The 24,617-nt window shown below is 43.9% G+C and overlaps 1 protein-coding gene across 3 annotated transcripts in view; it reads right to left on the bottom strand.

The window, feature by feature from the left end:
• fam168a (family with sequence similarity 168 member A) overlaps positions 1–24,260 on the bottom strand; it is a 92,787-nt gene extending 68,527 nt beyond the window's left edge. For all 3 annotated transcript variants that reach the window (XR_013888064.1, XM_080197539.1, XM_080197538.1), the window contains exon 1: positions 24,163–24,260. The gene's annotated coding sequence lies outside the window, so the exon portion shown is untranslated. The remainder of the gene's footprint in view (positions 1–24,162) is intronic.
• Between the last annotated feature and the right edge of the window lie 357 nt (positions 24,261–24,617).

Raw genomic sequence — 24,617 nt, forward strand, 5'->3', positions numbered from 1 at the left:
GTTCATGTTTAGCACAATGACTTCCTGTTCCTTCATCTCTATTAAAGGAAATCTATCATAGTCTAAAAGTTTATGCTATTCTGGTTGCTTTCCCTTGGAATTTTTTGTTTTAGCAACATTTTAAGTTATGATAGAGATGGGAGAAAAAACTGCATCAATAAAAATTAAGATTGGTCTGCATAGCTAATGGGAAATATCCATTTGGAAAATCAAAACAATGCCTGAATGAAGGTTCAATGAAGTGCAAAGAAAGCCACTTCAATAGTTCATAAATATGGAAATAGTTCCTTTTTCCATCCATAAAATGCTGATAAAGAAATTGGGAAATTAAAAAACCCTTTTAGCCTTTCAAGCTAGCTCCTATCAGTCAGACCAACTGTAATTAGGACATGGACTCAAATTTTATTTTGAAAGAGTTTGAAAGAGTCAGAGGAATACAGCACAGAAACAGACCTGTCAGCCTAACCAGTCCAGGCTGACCATGGTGCCCTCCCAGCTAGTCCCAATTGCCTGCATTTGGCCCATATCCCTCTGATTCTTTCCCATCCACGTACTTGTCCAAATGCTTTTTAAATGTTGCCATTGAACTTCTCTCAACCACTTTCCCTGGCAGCTCATTCCATATACACACCACCCTTTGCATGAAGTTGCCCCTCAGGTTCTTTTTAAACTTTTCCCCCTCATCTTAAACCTATGCCTCTAGTTTTCAATTCCCCAGCCCTAGGAAAAAGACTGTTCATCTTATCTATGCCCCTCATGATTTTATACACCTCAATAAGGTGTATAATTCTCCTGCATTCCAAGGAATAAACCCCTAACTTGGCCAATCACTCCTTATAACTCAGGCCCACTAGCCCAGGCAACATCCTTGTAAATCTTTGCACGTTTTCCAGTTCATCAATATCTTTCCTATAACAGGGTGACCAAAACCGTACACAATACTCCAAGTGCAGCCTCACCAACAACTTATACAACTGTAACAATGTCCCAACTCCTATACTCCATGCCCTAACTGATGAAGGCCAGTGTGCTAAATGTTTTATTTACCACTGTCTACCTGTGACACTGCTTACAGCGAACTATATACTACGTAATCAAAAGGAAAATTTTTGGCAAAAATACACTATCCATGAAGGTTCTGAAAGAACATTACAAACGTTTCAAAATAGCCCTCACACAAAATACAGTAATATGCAGGTTTCTGCATAGATCACCTTGTGCTCTGAGATGCTTCAATATAATAAGAACATAAGAACATAAGAAATAGGAGCAGGAGTAGGCCATCCAGCCCTTCGAGCCTGCCCCGCCATTCAATAAGATCATGGCTGATCTGTCGCTGCTCAGTTCCACTTTCCCGCCCTCTCCCCATAACCCTTAATCCCCTCTCCTATCAAAAACCCATCAACCCGCGTCTTAAAAATATTTAGCGAGGCAGCCTCCACCACTTCAACGGGCAGAGAATTCCAGAGATTCACCACCCTTTGAGTGAAGAAGTTCCTCCTCAACTCTGTTCTAAACCACCCCCCTTTTATCTTGAGGCTGTGCCCCCTAGTCCTATTGTCTTTTTTGAGCGGGAAGAGTCTTTCCACCTCTATCCTATCCATCCCATTCATCATCTTATACGTCTCAATGAGATCTCCTCTCATTCTTCTAAACTCTAACGAGTACAAGCCCAGTTTATTCAGCCTCTCCTCATAGCTCAACCCCCTCAACTCCGGTATCAGCCTAGTAAACCTCCTCTGCACTCCTTCCAAGGCCAAAATATCTTTGCGCAGGTGCGGCGCCCAAAAATGCACACAGTACTCCAGTTGCGGCCTCACCAATGCCCTATACAGCTGCAGCAAGACCTCCCTACTTTTATATTCAATCCCCCTCGCTATGAAGGCCAGCATCCCATTCGCCTTCCTGACCACCTGCTGCACCTGCAAGCTGGGTTTTTGCGACTCATGCACAAGGACCCCGAGGTCCCTCTGCACCATCGCCTGCTGCAGTTTTTCGCCCCGTAAGTAATAGTTCTTCCTACCAAAGTGGACCACCTCACACTTGCCAACATTAAATTCCATTTGCCATTTCCTGGCCCATTCGCCCAGCCTATCTAGATCCTTCTGCAGACTCTCCACACCCTCCGCACAATTTGCTGTTCCCCCAATCTTGGTGTCATCAGCAAATTTCGACACTCTACACTCGGTTCCCTCCTCCAGATCATCTATATAAATGGTTATAATCGAAGAAACATTATAGGCATTTCAAAATGGTGCATAGGTATTTAACAGGAGAGGGAAATTCTGTACAATTTCACTCCCCTCAGTTCACTATGGCTGAAAGGGCTTGGACAATGAACTTCCCCCATCGCATCTCTGCAGCAGCTGCCCCAATCTTAAAGTGTATCCCTCAGCATGTGGTCTTGAACTTTATAATGTGTTTAGTCTGCAACATTTTGTAATTACACTTTGTAATGGAAGACCAACATGTTTCAGGCAAACTAAAGGAAGCAAAACTCTATTCTCTACTGTCACAACAGCAAGTCAAGCCTGAAGATCCAAGAAGGCAGTCAAAGTTCAATGACACCATGCCGCGGGCCACTGGGGCGAAAGTACCACTTTTAGAGCAGTGTTATGTTTGGCACAGGTGAAGAACTGAAATTCTGCTTGAAAGGTGAAGCCTGAACGTCAAGAAGTGCAGGGCAAAATATCTGGTACTGCGAGGTAAGCAGCTGTCGAAACCTTCCTAACAGGAGTATATTTTGGGGAGAATTCCAAGACAAGAACTTCAAATGTGGACATTGGAAATCCCGATGAGAAAGATGAGGTTTCACCGAGATTGATTCTGACCTCTTCTAGCGTCTCCCCATGCAATAAAAACATCCATCATTGGTAGCCAGGCCTCCAGGCTCTGGAATTCCCTCCCTGTGCGCCTCAGAAGCAGCAGTGCCTTTCTGCCCTTCAAGCTTGCTCCTCCATTCATCATCATTGCTGGTCAAATTCAACACTGAGCCCGTTTTCCCCATATTCCTTGATTCCTTTAGCCCCAAGAGCTATATCTAATTCCTTCCTGAAATCACAAATTTTGGCCTCAAATATTTTCTGTGGTGGTGCAGTTCATAGATTCACATTCTTGATGAAGAAATTTCTCCTCACCTCAGTCCTAAAAGGTTTACTTTTTGTGACTAATGCACAAGGACACCAAGGTCCCACTGAGTATCCATCCCTCACTTTACACCCGTTCAAATAATAATGCGCATTCCTATTTCTGCTACTGAAGTGGGTAAACCAATGATGTGCTGATGCCAGTGTTGAACTGGGTGGACAAGATGAGGTGCCACACGACACCTGGTTTATAGTACAATAGCTTTATTTAGAACATAGAACATTACAGTGCAGAACAGGCCCTTCGGCCCACGATGTTGCGCCGACCAGTTAAAAAACAATGACCCACTAACCTAAACCAATCCCTTTTCGTCCATAAACCTATCCACAGATCTCTTAAACGCCCCCAAACTAGGCGCATTTACAACCGCAGCAGGCAGGGCATTCCAATCCCTCACCACCCTCTGGGTAAAGAACCTACCCCTGACATCCGTCCTATAACTACCCCCCCTTAATTTAAAGCCATGCCCCCTCGTGCTAGCTTTCTCCATCTGAGGAAAAAAGCTATCACTGTCCACCCTATCTAAACCTCTAATCATCTTATATGTTTCAATAAGATCCCCTCTTAGCCACCTTCTTTCCAGCGAAAACAACCCCAAATCCCTCAGTCTCTCCTCATAGGACCTCCCCTCCATACCAGGCAACATCCTGGTAAACCTCCTCTGCACCCTCTCCAAAGCCTCCACATCCTTCCTGTAATGTGGGGACCAGAACTGCACACAGTACTCCAAGTGCGGCCGCACCAGAGTTGTGTACTTATTTGAAATCTCAAATTTTCGGAGTGCATGCTGCTTTATCAGGTAAAGTAGTTAACCTCATTTATCCACATTATACTGCCTTTGCCATGCATATGCGCACTCACTCAACCTGTCCAAATCACACAGAAGCATAGAACATAGAACATTACAGTGCAGAACAGGCCCTTCGGCCCACGATGTTGCGCCGACCAGTTTTTTTTAAAAAAAACACTGACCCACTAATCTAAACCAATCCCTTTTCGTCCATAAACCTATCCATAGATCTCTTAAACGCCCCCAAACTAGGCGCATTTACAACCGCAGCAGGCAGGGCATTCCAATCCCTCACCACCCTCTGGGTAAAGAACCTACCCCTGACATCCGTCCTATAACTACCACCCCTTAATTTAAAGCCATGCCCCCTCGTGCCAGCATTCTCCATCCGAGGAAAAAGGCTATCACTATCCACCCTATCTAAAATTCTAATCATCTTATATGTTTCAATAAGATCCCCTCTTAGCCTCCTTCTTTCCAGCAAAAACAACCCCAAATCCCTCAGTCTCTCCTCATATGACCTCCCCTCCATACCAGGCAACATCCTGGTAAACCTCCTCTGCACCCTCTCCAAAGCCTCAACGTCCTTCCTGTAATGTGGGGACCAGAACTGCACACAGTACTCCAAGTGCGGCCGCACCAGAGTTGTGTACAGTTGCAACATGACGCTGCGACTCCTAAATTCAATCCCCCTACCAATAAACGCCAAGACACCGTATGCCTTCTTAACTACCTTATCTACTTGATTCCCAACCTTCAGGGATCTATGTACACATACACCTAGATCCCTCTGCTCCTCCACACTATTCAAAATCCTCCCGTTAGCCCTATACTGAACACATCTGTTACTCCTACCGAAATGAATGACCTCACACTTCTCCACATTAAACTCCATCCGCCACCTCGCGGCCCAGCTCTGCAACCTAAGTCACCCTGCAAACTATGACACCTTTCCTCACAATCTACCACACCACCGACTTTGGTGTCATTAGCAAACTTACTAATCCACCCAACTATGCATCTCTGCATCCTCCTCACAGCTCACCTTCCCATCCAACTTTGTATCATCTGCAAATTTGGAGATAATATATTTAGTTCCCATGTCCAAATCATTAATATATAATTTGAACAGATTCCTGTGGTACCCCACTTGTCACTGCCTACCAATCAGAAAAAGACCCATTTATTCCAAATCTCTGCTAACCAGTTTTCTATCCATCAAGACACTATGCACAATCCCACGCACTTCAACTTTACATGGTAATCTGCTATATGAGACCTTGTCAAAAACCTTCTGAAAGTCTAAATAAACCACATTCAACGGTTCTCAACTCTAATAATTATGCCCTTAAAGAATTTCAGCAGATTCTCAAGCATGATTTCCCTTTTGTAAATCCAAGTTGAATTTGTCTGATTATACCACTGCTTTCCAAATGCTGTGCTATGAAATCTTTGATAACGGATTCTAGCAACTTCCCTACCACCAACATTAGACTCACTGGTCTATACTTGCCTGTTTGCTTTCCACCTCCCTTTAAACTCTGCTTAAAATCCAGCACTTTAGCCAAGCCTTTGATCATCTTCCTTCATATCTCATTGTGACTCAATGTCCACTCCTTTAAAATGTAGTGGGGGTTCTACCATGTTCAAGTTGCAATGTAAATGCAAGTTGTATCCTTTCAGAAATTTTTTTTTTCCCAAAAGGAGTTAATTAAAACTAAGTTTGTTTTGCATATTTCACTTAACTACCATACTGGACTTGGGACAAAGTGATCGAAAAGAAAGTTAATCCTCAACTTGCTGGAAAATGAATACTGAATTACAATTCTGCAATTACAAGCTGTTCATATCTGCATTATGTAAGGTTCTGACACATTTAAATGCACAGATCAAGATCCACGATATTCGGAGTTCAGCTTAGCATGTTTTACACAACTCTCAGCTTCGTGTCCCAGATCAAACTATAACTAAAATTAAAAAGGGTCACAATTTCAGGAACACAGACTTGAGAAGACAGCTCGGATCAAATTTTCACAACTCGAGATAGCATAAAATTGGAGTCTGGCCTAAAAGGAATTTTAATATATGCATGACATGCTTAAGATGTATTTAATACAAGTAGGTATCTGATATCACATTCATCTTTAAATGTCTATATTTGTAATCATGAGCAACTTTCAAAAGCAACTGTGTCAACACAAATGTACAAGGCTATTCTACCCATTGTATTCCATCCCCTTACATAGCCAAATTTTGCTCATTACATCATTAAGCCTGACTCTGGACATCCCTAATATGTTTGTCTCTCCTCCTCCAGTTCATACCAATGAAGCTTTAAAAACAATTTTTCACAAGTTATTGCCTGTTCACGGGTCCTGCAGTCCTTCCTGTAATAACTGTGGATCTTTTGTAAGTTTGAAAGAAAGATAGAGACATTAGAGGTGAGAGTAACTACAGCACAGTATGAGACTCTTTGCCCCACTGAGTCAATGCTCTCTATAGAGCACTATTCAGCCCTATTCCCCTACTCTAGTCCCATAATCCTGCAAATCTATTTCCCTGAAATGTCCATCCCATTTCCAACAAATACCAACATATGAATTAGGAGGATCCCTTGAGCCTGCACCACCATTCAATATCATCTGATTGATTTCACAGCTCCACATTCCACACCCTACTTATGATAATCTTCATTAATCAAGAATCTAACTACCTCTACCTGAAAAACATTAATTGGCCCTGCCTCCACCAGCGTCTGGGGAAGAGTGTTTCAAAGATTCACAGCCAGGGAAAATTTCTTCTCATCTCCTAAACGGGAGACCCCGTTTTAAAAAAATGGGTTTGAACTCCATTTTCCTGTCTGTCCCCCATAACCTTTAACTCTCATGTCAATTAAAAATCTACCTAATTCTGCCCCGAATATTGTGACCTAGGCTCCATTTCTGGGGAAAGGAATTCCACACACTACAGATCCTCAAAAAAATTCTCCTCATCACTGTTTTAAAGGGAAGGCCCCTTATTGTTAAACAGTCTCCCCAGAATCTTGTCTCTCTCACAAGAAGCATCCTTTTAGCATCCCTGTCAAGTGCCCTCAGGAACTTGCATATTTCAATAAGATCGCCCCTCAATCATTAATGGATACAGGCCCAGCCTGTCCAATGTTTCCTCGTAAAACAATCCCATCACCCTAAGTCATCGCCATTCACTGCGTTGGAAGGCTCATGTTCACATCCACCCACAATATCTCTTCCCAACCTGATACTTACCCTCAGTTTTGTTAACTAGACTTTTAGTGTTTTGTAAAAAGTTGCATTAAAATCCACCAACCTTCCCTGCTGCTTCATCAAAAATTAAATTGGATTCATCAAGCAATTCATCCGTTCATCGTGGCGAAAAACTGCAGCATGCAACGGTGCAGAGGGACCTTGGGGTCCTTGTGCATGAGTCGCAAAAACCCAGCCTGCAGGTGCAGCAGGTGGTCAGGAAGGCAAATGGGATGCTGGCCTTCATAGCGAGGGGGATTGAATATAAAAGTAGGGAGGTCTTGCTGCGGCTGTATAGGGCACTGGTGAAGCCGCAGCTGAGTATTGTGTGCAGTTTTGGTCGCCGCACTTACACAAGGATATTTTGGCCTTGGAGGGAGTGCAGAGGAGGTTAACTAGGCTGATACCGGAGTTGAGGGGCTTGAACTATGAGGAGAGGCTGAATAAACTAGGCTTGTACTCGTTAGAGTTTAGAAGAATGAGGGGAGACCTCATTGAGACGTATAAGATGTTGAATGGGATGGATAGGATAGAGGTGGAGAGGCTCTTCCCGCTCAGAAAGGACAGTAGGACTAGAGGCCACAGGCTCAAGATAGGCCGGAGGGGGGGGGGCAGTTTAGAACGGAGTTGAGGAGGAACTTCTTCACTCCAAGGGTGGTGAATCTCTGGAATTCTCTGCCCGTTGAAGTGTGGAGGCTGCCTCGCTCAATATTTTTAAGACGCGGGTTGATAGGTTTTTGATAGGCAAGGGGATTAAAGGTTATGGGGAGAGGGCGGGAATGTGGAACTGAGCCACGACAGATCAGCCATGATCTTACTGAATGGCGCGGCAGGCTCGAGGGGCTAGATGGCCTGCTCCTGCTCCTATTTCTTATGTTCTTATCCTAACTTAATTTGATCTTCTCCAAGTACCATACTCCCTGATTGTTTTTAACGTCTTACTCAGTACGGATATTAAACTGACCAGCCTGTTGATACCAGGAATATCCTTACAGCCTTTCTTAACAGCGTTATATTTGCTTTTCTGGCACCTCCCCCATGTCTAGGAAAGATTCAAACATTATGGAAAGCCCTTAAGCTATCTCCTCCCCACTTCCTTTAACAACCTTGGACGTCAGCCATCAGACTAAGTGACTTATCTATTCTAACCATATCCAAGCCTTTCCAATATATCCTTAGCAAATTTTCACCCCATCTATTACTTCCACCATCTCTGCTCTACTGATATTTTATCCACATTTTTTCTCATTAAATACTCTAGCCCTGCCCAACACATATCACCCTCTTTGCCCCCAAACCACCTCGCCATTTATTATTTGCAGGCCAGTAAAAGATTTTTGGCTTCTTTTACGCTAACTGCCATTCTATTCTCAGGATCTTTCTTTTACATTATCTTCCTCTTCACTCCCCCCTCAGCTTTTCGTATTTTTATTCTCACTTAGAATATCTGACATCATACACCTTTAGTTTCATCATACGGTATTTGCTACCTCCCCGGCCATCCAAAGAGCCCAGGTTTTGGTTTCCTTACCTTTCAACCTTGTTAAAATGTACCTAGCCTGTACCTGGAACATTAAAAATTACCCAATGTTGTGTCACAATTTTTCTTGGCAGTCTTTGGTTCATTCTACCCCAGCAAGATCCCCTCACATCCAATGAAGTTGGTTATTTTCCAAGTTAGAAATTCTACTTTAGATTATTCCTTGCTCCCCCCTCCCATTACTAATCTAAATATTATGGCACAATGATCACTCTTACTCAAGAGTTCCTTACAAGGAACTTAGTCCCAAACACCAGATCTAGGGTGGCATGATGGCACACTGGCTAGCACTGTTGCATCACAGCACCAGGGGCCCAATTCCCAGCTCGGATCATTATGTGTGCAGAGTTTGCATGTTCTCTTCATGACTGTGTGGGTTTCCTCCCGCAGTCTGAAAGACGTGCTAGTAGATGCATTGACACAATAAATTCTCCGTCAATGTACCTGAACAGATGCTGGATTGTGGCGATTAGGGGAATTTTCACAGTAACTTCACTGCAGTGTTAGTGTAAGCCTACTTGTGACTAATAAATAAACTTTAACTTTAGAGAGTGTTTTTTGTGCTGATTAGGAAAAAATCAAGTCAATCAAAAATGTGAATCCATGAAATATTTAAAAACCTGCTGGGAGCTACTTACAACACAATTTATTATAAAACACTGCTCGATTAACCTAGGAACTGGAGTGTTGTTTCTGATGTTTCCTGCTTTCTGACTGCAGCCTAAATGCAACAGTGCTTCCCCTTCATGAACGCAAACTTACTGAAACAAGGAGCACTTCGCCAGTCCTGACCTGTTAACTGTCTAGCAAATTTGTCATTTATTGCTATTCAAAGAACAAGTAAAACAAAACTATAACTGAGCTCATTCTTACAGTATCAGTAGCAAATATCATTTCAATGATTCCAGAATTAGAACATTCCAAGCAAGAGAGCCGCTCTCTGACGTCAGTTCTTAACTTCATTTTTTTAACTTTCTATTCATATCATCTTATGCTCCAGTTTCAGTTTAATAGTGCTCTGGATTTCTATTCCACTAATGTATTCTAGATAATTCTAAGGAGTCCACATTTGCCTAATACGTAATCTAGTTCTGACATAAGGGATTAACCTTGCGGTCCTGCTATGACCAACTTCTAGGGCCTGGAAGTTGTACTACGGTGCCCAGAGCTGAATGCAACACTCAAAGTGCAGCTGAAATATTACAATTATGGTTTAAATCAGGTGTTCGGTTGACGTGGTCTTAATAGCGCTTCAGTCAGAAAGTCATGAGTTCAAAGCTCCAGTCTGGCTGACACTATACAGTACTACATAAGACATGTGTGCAGTCCTATAGTAACATGGTCATTTACACATGTGCTGACAACACCCAACCCACCACACCACCACCTCTTTTGACCCCTTCACTGTCTCCAAATTGTTTGACAGCTCACCTACCATAATGAGAAATTTTCTCCAATCGTATACTGGGGAAGACTACAACCATTGTCTTCAGCCCCCATCACACAATTCTACTCCATAGCCATCGGTCTATTTTTATCCCTGGCAAATGTCTGAGGCTGAACCAGACTGTCCAATCTACGTTTCCACATATAATTCCAAGATGAACTTTCAACCACATTTCCACGCCACCACCCAGGCTGCCTACTTCCACCTCCAATATCACCCAACTCCTCCCCCTGCGTGAGTTTATCTGCTATTGATGCCCTAATCCATACCAGGTGATCAATAGACTTGACAATTCCAATGCATTCCTGGACCACCTCCATTCTGCCCTTGGTAAGCTTGGTTAGCCAAACTATACTGCCCACAAACTAATTCTCACGAAATCCCATTTACTGATCACCCTTGCATTGATTGGCCTACATACAGTTAAAATAACACTTCAATGTTAAAATTCTCACTTTTGCTTTTAATGCCCTCCATGTCTCACTCCACCCTATATCTATATTTCTCCAACATTCAGGTATATATGTGCTCTTTGAAATCTTGTCTCCATCTTAGAATTTAATTGCTCCACCATTAGCAGTTTTGCCTTCAGCTGCCTAGGCCCTAAGCACTGGAATTCCATCCTTATACATCCAAGTCTCTTTCAAGATGCTCCTCAAAACCTAGCTCTTTGACCATGCTTTTGGTCATTTGCCCTAGTGGCTTGGTATCATATTTTGTTTTTAATGCCTCCACAAAATGCTTTAAATGTTTTACTACATTAAAGATGCTATACAAATCATTGTTGAATATGGCAGTGGAGTTGTCAACTTGTGGATGAAACAGTAAACCCAGAACCTTGTGTGCTCTCTCAAGCAAATGCAAAAGATTCCACCTCATTATCTGAAGAGCTGGAGAATTCTGCCAGTAGCATGGCAAATAATTATTCCTCCACTGACATTAACAGATTATTGGTTTTTCTCATTCCTAATTGTGCAAGTTGGCTGCTAGTCTTCACATGGCATCTACACTGCAAAAATATTTAACTGGTTATGAAGAGCTTTGAGACACCCTGATGTCACAAAAGGGGTGATATAAATACAAGTTCTTTCTTTTCATCCTTGTATTCAAACCCTGGGTGGCTTTCTCATCATCACCCCGCCTCTTTGAGCTATGTATAACTTTTTTTAAAATGTACAGTACATCAAAATACCATTGTTCAGTTCAAGCTCTTGACCCACTAATTTTAGGAAATGATCCCTTATACACAAAAGATTGATCTTTAATCTTTTCGCATTCACCTAGGCAACTAAGCAGCAAAAGGAAATGTTGAATAATGAATTAGTACTCAAATGCCATCATCCTGCTAGGTCTTCATAAAGGCAGATATGTTGGACATGCTCTGTGTGAAGCTTGTATCAAAGGCATATAGCTGTGTATTCTCTAATTTCATCTCCTGAGACTGTGTAACCTTTTAAAATGGAGGCAAAAATGTGTATGAGCTATACAAAGCTACATAAATTATACCACACACAAGATAAAGAATGGTTGCTTGCTCACTGTCCCAGCATGAGCCTCCCATTGCTGCAGGAGGGTAGAAGCATTCTCAATCATTTTCTATACTCAGCATTCCTCCTTCAAAATAAATTCATATCTCAGTTACTGTACCTACCAACTCTCCCTCACTTCTTTCGCCTTCCCTACATTTTTACCCAAGACTGATCTTCTATTATTCTTACATTTCTCAATCCAACTCAAACTGCTACCCACAACTTATTCTCAATAGGCAAGTGTGACACACCACAAATATGGTGCCAATAATTTAGGAACAGGCCTTGTTGTCACTTCAACTCCATGCAATCACCATTGTTCCATATCCACTTACATGTACACCTAAAATTACTGGCCTGAAAACGCCAATTGTTCTAGCATTCAGTCTTTTGGGAGCAAGTCTCAGATTTATACTAGCTTGTGTGCAGAAAGACTGCTTCCTGATTGTGCTTTTGAATAGCCAACCTAGCTCCAGTCATTATTTTTCCTTGTTCTTGAGTCACTCAGCAGAGGAAATAGATCCATATGACAAAACTATTAATTTAACATTTATAACAGCTGGAAGCACAAGATGATACCTACAATTGACCATGTGGTCAATTATTGACCAGAGATCATTAGAGTTGGGAAAATCAGAGGGATTGTCAGTCTGCTTTTTGCATGCATCCAAGTTGTAACAATATGAAAAGAGGTTGCCACTTGATGTTTGCTGGCCTTCAGTATAAGAGCACGGAGAGAGAGGCATCTGTGCCTCAATACAATTATCTTCCCCGATTAAATTACATCAGAGATGGGACTCAATTCAGTTCTTAAATAGTGCTTATCTGGCCGCATCCCTAAATAAATTACCCCACATTCCAAAAGAAACATAGAGGGTACATTTTTACTAGTCAATAAGATTATGCTAAGACTATACCATATCCCCCATTCATGGCTAGTTTATTAAAATACCCAATTTTATGGATTAATAATCAGACATTAACAAAACTTATTTAACAGAGTTGGATAACAACTTATAAAACAAATTTAATCAAGCTATCTTTCTGGCAAAAAATTGTATATATATTTTTTTTAAAAAATCACATTTCAGGATCAATACATCTACACACTGGCATACTCATTCAAGCCCCACTCCAGATCCAAATCCACCATAGGCTGATATGTCAGCAGAGTGTTTAGAGAGTTTATCATACAAATAATACATTAGATCAAGGGCCAAACTATTAATTGTGTCCTATTCAACATTTATCCCTTAACCAACACCAGTCTATGCACAACACCCCACCAAAATAAATGAGGAATTATCAAATAATCTATAAATGTTGGTTCTGCACTGTCAGATCACCTATTTAAGTCTAAAAAATGGTCTTAAACCTATCTGCCTCCAAGATAGATCGCTACCACTAAAGCTGAGGTTGATACCTTTAAAAAGTTAAAGGTGAACTTCAATTATTTATCAATCTGAAATGAACATTTCCCAACCTTGTTGCTGTTCTATGCTTTGCTGCTGAGCCCACGAGCAAGCATGTTGGGTAGAACTTTCCTTCTATGACACTGAATTTCCACACTGACAACAAATGTGCAAAGTGCTACTCAGCAACAGCCACTCAATTCACTATTACACCACAAAAACAGAAAATGCTGGAAAATCTCAGCAGGTCTGACAGCATTTGAGGGGAGAGAGGAGAGCCATTGTTTCAAGTCTCAATGACCCTTTGTCAGAGCCTGATGAAGAGTCACCCAAGCTCGAAACGTTGGCTCTATTCTCTCCCCACAGATACTGTCAGACCCGTTAAGATTTTCCAGCAATTTGTTTTTGTTTCAAATCTCAACATCATGTTTTGCTTTTATCAGTATTTCACCATACTTGTTTTGAATGTGTCTATTTCCAGGTTACTACAATAAATTAAAAATTTTATCAAGTTGTATTTGCATTTTATCTTTGTAGAAAAGCATCCCAAGAAGCCTCACAGCGGCATAATCAGGTAAAAATTAACAAAGCAAAAGCAGGAGATATTAGAAAAGGGCAACATACAACATGGTCAATGTGAAGGATTTGAAGAAAACAAAGACAACGGTTTAGGAAAAAGATTCATGTTTCAGATTGAGGTTAAATGTACAACTACTACCAGTGTTGGGACAAGAGCCCAGAAAATGCTGAAAATTCTCATTATTTTTAGGGACGGCGAGTTAAATAGATAGTGGCATTTTGGACATGTACCCTTCACCAAATGCCATACATAACATAGCATTTATGTGCTGACTGACCTGCTGGACCTGTTCATTTACCGTTTTATATTTTCACTTCAGATTTCTAAACCATATAATTATTCCTCTTCATTGGTTAGCACTACTCAACCACAAAGTGATTAGCAAATTACAGCCAGCCTTAATGGTTTAAAATCACCATCTGCCTGAACTTAAACTTAATCAAGCAAAACAGTACCTTTTCTAATATCAACTAGAAAAACTGCAGTGCCACATAAGCTGCTAAAAAGAGGGTATTAGAAACTTGCTCCAAAATGTCATGAACAAAATTTCACCAAAGCGGATCATGCCCTTATATGGTATTGCGTCATTAACAACTACAACATACCAAAACAGCATATGTTAAAAAATTCTATTGCCAATAGTTAAAAGCCTGTTACTTTGAGAAAAATGTCTATGCATTCTACTGAACTATATAAAAGTACTTTACACATTTCTAAAATACTAGAAGCAAGCAACATTAACTGAGCAAACATTTAAAGACAACAGCCTTGATTTATTTGCTTGCTGCTAGGTTAGAAAGAATTACTAATGCTTGGTTCCTTAATATAAGTACCACAAGGTGAGAATTTCTCTGATAAAAGGAATAGTGATTTGTAACTACATTTTTACAAGTCTGCAGAAGTACAGGTTTTTTCACGCCCTTCCTGGTTATTTGCCCAGCACTTGCGGACACCAGTTCCAATCCTACATTATTGGGATTTGGGCTAAGGTATTGTATTAGAACTAGAATAAGGAATTCAACAGATTTTAATCCATTCAGATTGAGTGTTATACACACAATCAATACTTTCATGCCAGGAGGCAAACAGTCAATTATTTATAGAACAAAGATCTTGGCTAAACCATAAGACATAGAAGGAGGCCATTCGACCTAACTAGTCTGCTCACCATTCAATGGGATCATGACTGATCTAATCATCCTGAACTCCACTTCTCCACCTTATCCCCATAACCCTTGATTCCCTTACTGGTTAAAAATCTTGCTATCTCAGCACTGAATATACTTAATGACCCAGCCTCTACAGCACTCTATGGTAATGAATTCCACAGATTCACGACCCTTGGAGAGAAGAAATTTCTCCTCGCCTCTGTCTTAAATGAGCACTCTTTACCCTGAAATTATGCCCTGTGGTCCTAGGTCTTCTCACAAGGGGAAACAACTCTCAACAACTACCCTGCCAAGTTCCAGAGAATCCTGTGTCTTAATAAGGTCACCTTTCATTCTAAGCCCCATTCAGCATAGGCCCAACCTACTCAACCTCTCCTAAGAAAATTCCTCTACACCGGAGTCAATATTCTCTGGACTGCCCCCAATGCCAAGATATCTTAGAAAAGGGGACCAAAATTGTTCACAGTATTCCAGCTGTGGTCTAAGTAGTGTAGACCAACATCCCATTTGCCTTCCCAACTACCTGCTGGCCTTATAATTTATGCACAAGAACCCCCAAATCTGTGCGCTGCAGCTTTCTCTATTTACATATTCAACTCCTTTTATCTTCTGCTTCAGTGCATACCTTCACATTTTCCTACATTATATTCCATACACCAAGCTTTTGCCCACTCACTTAACCTATCAATATCCTTCTGTAGATTGTGTCATCCTCAACACCTGCTTTCCAAATTTTTTGTGTCATTCGCAAATTTGGCAATGGTCCTCGTCCAAATCATTAATATATTGTAAATAATTACCCCAGCACTGATCCCTATGGCATTTCAATAGTTCAGCATCCTGAAAATACTCCTCTTATCCCAAGTCACTGAGAAACATCTGGAAAAATTCAGCTTGGTCACCACAACTGACTGTTGAATAGGAGGAAGAGCTGTCAAACAAACACCAGAAAATAACGTGGGACCAACTAAAGCAACTGATTGACAAGTCCTAGTATTTCCAATCCACTAAAGCAATTCATTGCTTAATACGTAATAGGGGGGATAGGATCTAAAAAAACTATAGTGCTGTACAATTATAACAGAAGTGTTAAGTGGTAAGAAACAAGGTTCCTAATTAATATTACTAAGGCCCTTAGCTAACAAGTTTCTTTTAAAGGGAGTAACTAGCTTAATCAAGAGGGATGCCGTGGCAGAAAACATCAGATCCATGATATGCTCCTCCTGCACAATGTGGGAAATAAGGGATGCTGAAGACCATGTGTGTAGAAGATCCGTCCAAATGCAGCTGGACTCTCTGTGGAGCACCTGCGATACTAAGCAAGTTGTGAATAGCACATTTAGTGAGGTGGTCACACCAAAGGTAAAGATTACACATACAGAAAGGAACAGGTGACCATCAAGGGCAGTAAAAGACACAGGAAGGTAGTGTTGCATCCCCTGTGGTCATCGCCCCCTTCAAACAGATATTGGATACTGCTGGCATGGGAAGGGGGAGGTGGGGCAGGGGGGAGATGTGGCTGCTCAGGGGAAAGCAGCAGCAGCCGCAGCCAGATTCACAGCACTGTGATTGGCTCTGCTGCTCAAACAGGCAAGCTGCAAGACACTCTGGGGAGAGAAGGTGAACGGACAGTGGTCATGGTACACATTGGTACTAATGACATAGGTTAACTAATGAATGAGAATCTATAAGCTAAGTACAGGAAGTTACGAGATAAATTAAAATGCAGGACCTCAAATACAGTATTCAGGATTATTTTAAGTTCTACATGCCAGTGAGAGCAAGAACAAGAGGATAGGCCAAATTAATGTGGTTGGAGAGATATTGTAGCCAAGATGAATTCATTTTCTTGAGGAAGAGTTCTGGGGAAGGTAAAACCTGTACAAAGCGGACTGGCTACACCCAGACGAGATGTTGGGACCAATGCCCTTGCAGGGGCTTTTGCAAGTTCTACTGGGGAGTATTTAAAATAGTGTGGCAGGAGAATGGCAACCCAGGAGTAAGATCTGTATGTCAGATTCAAATCAGGAAAATGGAAGTAGAACTAGTCATGGAAAAGATGTAGGGATAGAAGCAAAGTTTAAAAAGTATCAATCAAGAAAAAATGATGGGGCTAAACGCTGTATCTAATTCAATGCAAGGAGTATTACAAAAGGTAGATCAATTAAGGGCACAGGTAGACATATGGCAGCAGGATGACATTGCTATAAGAACCTGGCTAAAGTAGGAGCAAAATTAGCAGCTCAATATTCCTGGGTTATACAGTCTTCAGATATGAAGAAGTGGGAGATAAAAAAGGAAGGGGAACAGCACTAATGGTTAAAGAATCAATTTCTGTTGTTAGAAGAGATGATGTGCCAAACAGATCAACAATCGAGGCCTTTTATGTTGAGCTGAGAAATAAGAAAGGGGCAATCACACTACTGGGAGTATACTAGACCCCAAATTGAAAGGGAGATAAAAGTATATGGAGGCAAATTTTTGCCTGTAAGAAAAGGACAACAGTAGGAGACTAACTGTCCTATTAACGGAGATTCAAACAATACAAGGTTGAAAAATTATTGCAGTGCATCCAGGAAAATGTTTTCAACAAATTAGTGACAAACCCAACAAGAGGAAATGCAATTCTAATCTTGGGAACGGGGAGGGGGGGGGGAGGAGGAGGAGGAGAGGAGGGGGGAGGAGGGGGGGAGGAGGAGGAGGAGGAGAGGAGGGGGGGAGGAGGAGGAGGAGGAGAGGAGGGGGGGAGGAGGAGGAGGAGGAGAGGAGGGGGGGAGGAGGAGGAGGAGGAGAGGAGGGGGGGAGGAGGAGGAGGAGGAGAGGAGGGGGGGAGGAGGAGGAGGAGGAGAGGAGGGGGGGAGGAGGAGGAGGAGGAGAGGAGGGGGGGAGGAGGAGGAGGAGGAGAGGAGGGGGGGAGGAGGAGGAGGAGGAGAGGAGGGGGGGAGGAGGAGGAGGAGAGGAGGGGGGAGGAGGAGGAGAGGAGGGGGGGAGGAGGAGGAGGAGAGGGAGGGGGGAGGAGGAGGAGGAGAGGGAGGGGGGAGGAGGAGGAGGAGAGGAGGGGGGGAGGAGGAGGAGGAGAGGAGGGGGGGAGGAGGAGGAGGAGAGGAGGGGGGAGGAGGAGGAGGAGAGGAGGGGGGGAGGAGGAGGAGGAGAGGAGGGGGGAGGAGGAGGAGGAGAGGAGGGGGGAGGAGGAGGAGGAGAGGAGGGGGGAGGAGGAGGAGGAGAGGAGGGGGGGAGGAGGAGGAGGAGAGGAGGGGGGGAGGAGGAGGAGGAGAGGAGGGGGGAGGAGGAGGAGGAGGAGAGGAGGGGGGGAGGAGGAGGAGGGGGGGAGGAGGAGGAGGAGAGGAGGGGGGGAGGAGGAGGAGGAGAGGAGGGGGGGAGGAGGAGGAGGAGAGGAGGGGGGGAGGAGGAGGAGGAGGAGGAGGGGGGGAGGAGGAGGAGGAGAGGAGGGGGGGGAGGAGGAGGAGGAGAGGAGGGGGGGAGGAGGAGGAGGAGGGGGGGAGGAGGAGAGGAGGGGGGAGGAGGAGAGGAGGGGGGGAGGTGGGGGGAGAGGAGGAGGAGGAGAGGAGGGGGGGAGGAAGGAGGAGGAGAGGAGGGGGGAGGAGGAGGAGGAGAGGAGGGGGGGAGGAGGAGGAGGAGAGGAGGGGGGGAGGAGGAGGAGGAGAGGAGGGGGGAGAGGAGGAGGAGAGGAGGGGGGGGAGGAGGAGGAGGAGGGAGGGGGGGAGGAGGAGGAGGAGAGGAGGGGGGGAGGAGGAGGAGGAGAGGAGGGGGGGAGGAGGAGGAGGAGAGGGGGGGGAGGAGGAGGAGGAGAGGAGGGGGAGGAGGAGGAGGAGGAGGAGGGGGGGAGGAGGAGGAGGAGAGGAGGGGGGAGGAGGAGGAGGAGAGGAGGGGGGGAGGAGGAGGAGGAGAGGAGGGGGGGGGGAGGAGGAGGAGAGGAGGGGGGGAGGAGGAGGAGGAGAGGAGGGGGGGAGGAGGAGGAGGAGAGGAGGGGGGGAGGAGGAGGAGGAGAGGAGGGGGGGAGGAGGAGGAGGAGAGGAGGGGGGGAGGAGGAGGAGGAGAGGAGGGGGGGGAGGAGGAGGAGGAGAGGAGGGGGGGAGGAGGAGGAGGAGAGGAGGGGGGGAGGAGGAGGAGGGAGAGGAGGGGGGAGGAGGAGGAGGAGAGGAGGGGGGGAGGAGGAGGAGGAGAGGAGGGGGGGAGGAGGAGGAGGAGAGGAGGGGGGGAGGAGGAGGAGGAGAGGAGGGGGGAGGAGGAGGAGGAGAGGAGGGGGGAGGAGGAGGAGGAGAGGAGGGGGGAGGAGGAGGAGGAGAGGAGGGGGAGGAGGAGGAGGAGAGGAGGGGGGAGGAGGAGGAGGAGAGGAGGGGAGGAGGAGGAGGAGGAGGAGGAGGGAGGGGGGAGAGGAGGGGGAGAGGAGGGGGAGAGGAGGGGGAGAGGAGGGGGAGAGGAGGGGGAGAGGAGGGGAGAGGAGGAGGGGGGGAGGAGGGGGGGAGGAGGGGGAGAGGAGGGGGAGAGGAGGGGGAGAGGAGGAGGGGGGGAGGAGGGGGGGGGAGGAGGGGGGGAGGAGGGGGAGAGGAGGGGGAGAGGAAGGGGAGAGGAGGGGGGAGGAGGAGGAGAGGAGGGGGGGAGGAGGAGGAGAGGAGGGGGGGAGGAGGGGGGGAGGAGGGGAGGAGGGGGGGAGGAGGAGGAGAGGAGGGGGGAGGAGGAGGAGAGGAGGGGGGGAGGAGGAGGAGAGGAGGGGGGGAGGAGGAGGAGGAGGGGGGAGGGGGGGGGGGGGGGAGAGAGAGATGACATGGAAACTGTGTTCCAATTGCTTCCCTAGCTGGACACACCAAGAAACATGACCGTACCCTTGACTGGATTTAGTTCAGCGTCTGTAGCTTCAACAATAATGTTGCGCCTCAAGTGTCTTTGATCCATATGGATAACATTAAAACATATTCTCAGGTAGGCTACCTATCCAACATATCAGTAAAGCTTAATTTTATCTCATTTGATTTAGAACTCTCTGAATTACAGAATACAACTATTTTCTCAAATCAGTGTTCATTTTTTTTCCAGTTTGAGCACTGGATAAAGCAGACAACAACTGACCCAAAGCATCCAAATAATGAAATCTCAGTTGAGAACACACCTGAACAACCACATCAGTCTTGAGAACAAATTAAAAAGGTCATGCCTTACAATCAAACCATGACCCTTTAATACATGTTCTAGGTGTTAAAAGATAGATGTAACTACATATAACGTGGCATACTTTTCTGAAATTATTCTTATAAAATTTAAAGACACAGCTCATCAGCACACCAATTCACATGTGCAAGAACAACCACATGGAGCCAATCCCCACTGAACAGGTAATTTGAAATAGAGGTTGCTCAAGTAACTCTTGGCAAGTGGTACTGAGGATGGCACTGACAAAGTAAGCAAACCAGCAGATCTGATGTCGGGTGCTGGATTTACTGATCAAGCAGTTAAAAAGTTATAAATATTTAACCAAATTACAATATGACTCCCAATTTTAATAATTAATTTAATTATGGATTTTACTGTTACCCGTAGTAGTGCCCACCCAATTTTAATTGCTTACATAATTCTGGATGTAGAGTACACACATTCAACTTCACCAATCTACACTTACACTGCTCTATTTGTGGAAACATGCAATAAAGGCAACAATTGTAACTTCTCCTCTAACCCTAACTTCTCTAAACCCTGTTGGGGTCTTAAATATTCTCTGGATATTGTGATCAGTTAGGAGTGACATTGGAATTTTAAAACAATGCAGATAACTGAGCATACAAATATTGGAAAGGTATACACAGAACTGGGTACATTATTAAATGTTACTAATTTCAAAAAACATCAGTCACAATACTGAGTTCTCAATGAACGTAGTTCAGATTCTATTCCGGTCAAAATTTGAGATTCAACCTAACACTCCCATTCTTGATATGGAACATCAACCATGTAGATTGGAACATTCAGTTCAGAGCTACAGAAGTGTCCAGCTAAGCCTAGGACAAGCCAAGCAACAAAATCCAACAGTTTTTATTATACTGACCTTTAATCAGAGACCATGCTGATGTCTGTCTGATCTGTGACACTAAAGAGCTAGATTCTAAAGTCAGGTTTCCAACATGTTAAATTGTCCCAGATAGCGAGAGCATACCCCAGAGAGCTCTGCAGTGAAACTGAAAACTACTAGTTCAAAAAAATCCTGATTCTATAAACAAATTTAAATCTGTATGTGTGTTACACTGACTATTCCCCTCTTCTAATTACCATGGTGTAAAAATGTTCAAGGGAAATGCAGTATGTAAAAAATTAAATTAATTACAGATTAAGGCATGGGCCAATTGCAACAATTAGATGAAGGGTAGAGAACATGGACAGCATTTACTCGAGCAACAATGAATATCTCTCAGAATGCTGGTCATATCTACAAGTGCTATCTGAATGCATCAGTCTGTTCCATCATCATAGTGCATGTCTCATCTCCCCATCTTTAAAAAACTGACAAGCCACAGAGCTGGCAATCTACATTTTCATGCTGTAATTTCTATATTAAGAACATAAGAACTAGGAGTAGGCCATCTGCCCCTCAAGCCTGTTCCACCATTCAATAAGATCATGGCTGATCTTATTGTGTACTCAGCTCCATTTACCTGCCCGCTCACTGTAACCCTTAATTCCTTTACTGTTCAAAAATTTTTTATCCTTGTCTTAAAAACATTCAATGAGGTAGCCTCAGTCACTTCACTGGGCAGGGAATTCCACAGATTCACAATCTTTTGGATGAAGTCCCTCCTCAACTCAGTCTAAACCTGCTCCTCCTCATTTTGAGGCCATGCTCCCTAGTTTGTTTCACTTGCCAGTGTAAACAACCTCCCTGCTTTTATCTTATCTATTCCCTTCATAATCTTATATGATTCTTTAAGATCTCTCCTCATTCTTCTAAATTCCAATGAGTACAGTCCCAGTCTACTCAGTCTCTACCCTCAACTCCAGAATCAACCTAGTGAATCTCCTCTGCACCTCCTCCAGTGCCAGTATATCCTTTCTCTAGGAGATCAAAACTGTACACAGTGCTCCAGGAGTGGCCTCATCAGCACCTTATACAGCTGCAACACAAGCTCCCTGTTTTTAAACTCCATCCCTCTAGCAATGAAGGACAAAATTTCATTTGTCTTCTTAATCAGATGTATACAAAATGAGGCCAGCAGACCAAAACAAACCGTATGGATACAAAGGTAGATGTAGCAGCTTGTGGAATAGAATAAAATCCCTACAATGAAACAGGCCGTTCTTGTATACTTAAAAAAATCTAATTGATGCAAGAAAGTCACCAGCAGCAAAAAATTAATTTATTGACGCAAATAGCTTCACATCTGTTTAATAAAATATCATTTTGGCAGATAACTCAAATACGGAATCAATAAGTGAGCGCATTTATTAAAGCCATGGCGAAAGTACAGCACAAGCAAAAAAAATTGCACGGTAAATGTGCCAAGCCCGACAGCGGCATTGCATACACAGTGGATATACGGTACACCAAGGCCAAAAAAACCTCTCCGGTAGTCTCCTCTGACTAAAAACTATTCCAAGTCAATTTCTTCCATTTCAAACGAGTAGGCATCTATACAATAACTAGGGGTAAACTTCTGTCATTTCGATGTATGTATACACTCAGACAAAACGGACTGACGTGCGAGTTAGCGCAGTTGCATCAGAGAAAGGGGGGAAAAAAAACTGAAGGAATTTTTAGACCCAAGAGAATCGAAAGATCAATGCAAACTGTCCCTTGAGCTTAGAGAAGCTATTCCCAATGCTCAAATAAAGGACAAATTAGCGGGAAACTACTAAATGCACCAAATGGCAGAGACACAAAAATATAACTAACATCGTTCATGAAACGATCAGATTTTAATGTCTTTCAGTTCTTACAAGCAGCAGCCATAACCCGTCCATTTTGAGCATTCGTATCATGCTGCCAAAACAGCAGGAATGAGGATTTTGAAAGTGCTGGCACCCTTCTACAATCAATCCACACGATTTAGTGTATGCAACAACATTAATGTTAAAAATGACAATACATTTTAGCTTTAAAAAACAAAACATGGTTATGCATCTGCAGAGCTGGGTTTTAGTTGGATCCCGACCATTTTCATATAGGTAGTTTTTTTTTAATGGGGGGGGGGAGGAGGGGAGAAAAATATTGTGCCTATCACAAAGAAAACAATTCCAACAAACCGACCGACCGACCAGCAGCTATTCATTCATCGTCGCTGGACTGATTGAATCGCCTTTTTACTTTAATTAGATGCAACCATGCGTCTGTAAGTAAGCTAACAACGTCCATTTTAAAATAAAACAGAAAAAAATTGTACAACTTATTCCTTCTCGCTGGACTTGCTAGGGAGACAGACAGAAAGGGAAAAAGAGGGGGGAGGGAAAGAGAACATTTGCCAGAGAGGGGAAGGAGAGAGGAGAATATAACATTTGCCAGAGTGAAAAAGGAAAGAGGGGAACAGAACATTTGGCAGAATAAGGAATGAGAGAGATGAGAACATTTGCCAGAGAGAAAAGGAAAGAGGGGAAAGGGGGGGGGCGGAAGGGAAGACAACATGTACTATAGTGGAGAAAAAATAGCTTACTGCCTGAACTGAGTGGGAAAGAATATAATTTTTAAATAGTTGAATTTTCTTTTTTTAAAAGTTAACATTTTTTAAAAAATGAAAAATTAGTTGAAATTTTTGAGAAGTGTAAATTCACTGTTTTTTGTTTTTAAAAAAAGAAAATGCGAGCATTTGCGCGCCTCGCTGCATTCCTGAGGTAGAGAAAAAGCTCTTCATCTTCTCTCTGGGAATGGAGAGTCACTGACCAAGTGAAGCTCCTGCGCCAGCCAGCCAGCAAAACTCAGCAAACGCCAAACCTCCATTTTATTTTATTATAGTTATTTTTCTCCCCCAACATACACACACGGGAACAAACCCAGTAAACAAATAAACCTCCGCAACCCTTCTCTCTCCCCCCTCCTTCAACCATTAATTAGTCAAGTTGGAAAGAGGGGAGGGAATCAGCCCTGCCGCAACCCAGCCGCAGATTTCACTCAGCAGTCTCTCTCTCACACACAAAAAAACCGTCCATTTTAAGAGAAATCCCTTTTTATTTCTGTCCCCCTTCATGTCTCCTTCCTTCAAAAAACACATCTCGAATTAACATGGAAATTAATGGGGTCTTGGCTGGAATTTGTGTGGATATATATAGGGGATAAAAGGTGCCGCTTACCAGCAAGTACCGGACCGAGCACCTTCCCTCCCTGCCTGCCTGCTCTGTGTATTGCCCTCTCTCTCTCCCTCTCCGGTCCGCTCCTTTGCAAACCGAACCCAACTGGGGGCGGAGGAGGGGTGAACGTCATGACGTCACATCCTGACCCGACCCGCCCTCGCGTCATGGCGTTCGCCCGCCAGCCCCGCCTCCTCCACCGCTCCCCCCGCCTCGCTCCAACTGTCAGTTGCCCACGCGGAGGCTCTGCAGGCTCAGGTGAGCAACGGTTGAAGCGCATGAGGAGGAGGAGGACATCTGAGGGATGCCACGACCCACTTCCAAAGAACGGCCTTACTTGCATCTCCCAGGGATTGAAAATCAGGACGCTGCTTGTGCGCCAACCTGAAGACAAATCACCTGATGGGTTGGCCATGCCAAATTGCCCCTCAGTGACCCCTCTTCCAAGTCGTTGATAA

Source organism: Carcharhinus amblyrhynchos, chromosome 10 (genome assembly GCF_965287045.1).
Source record: "Carcharhinus amblyrhynchos chromosome 10, sCarAmb.v2.hapA, whole genome shotgun sequence".
Lineage (NCBI taxonomy): Eukaryota > Metazoa > Chordata > Chondrichthyes > Carcharhiniformes > Carcharhinidae > Carcharhinus > Carcharhinus amblyrhynchos.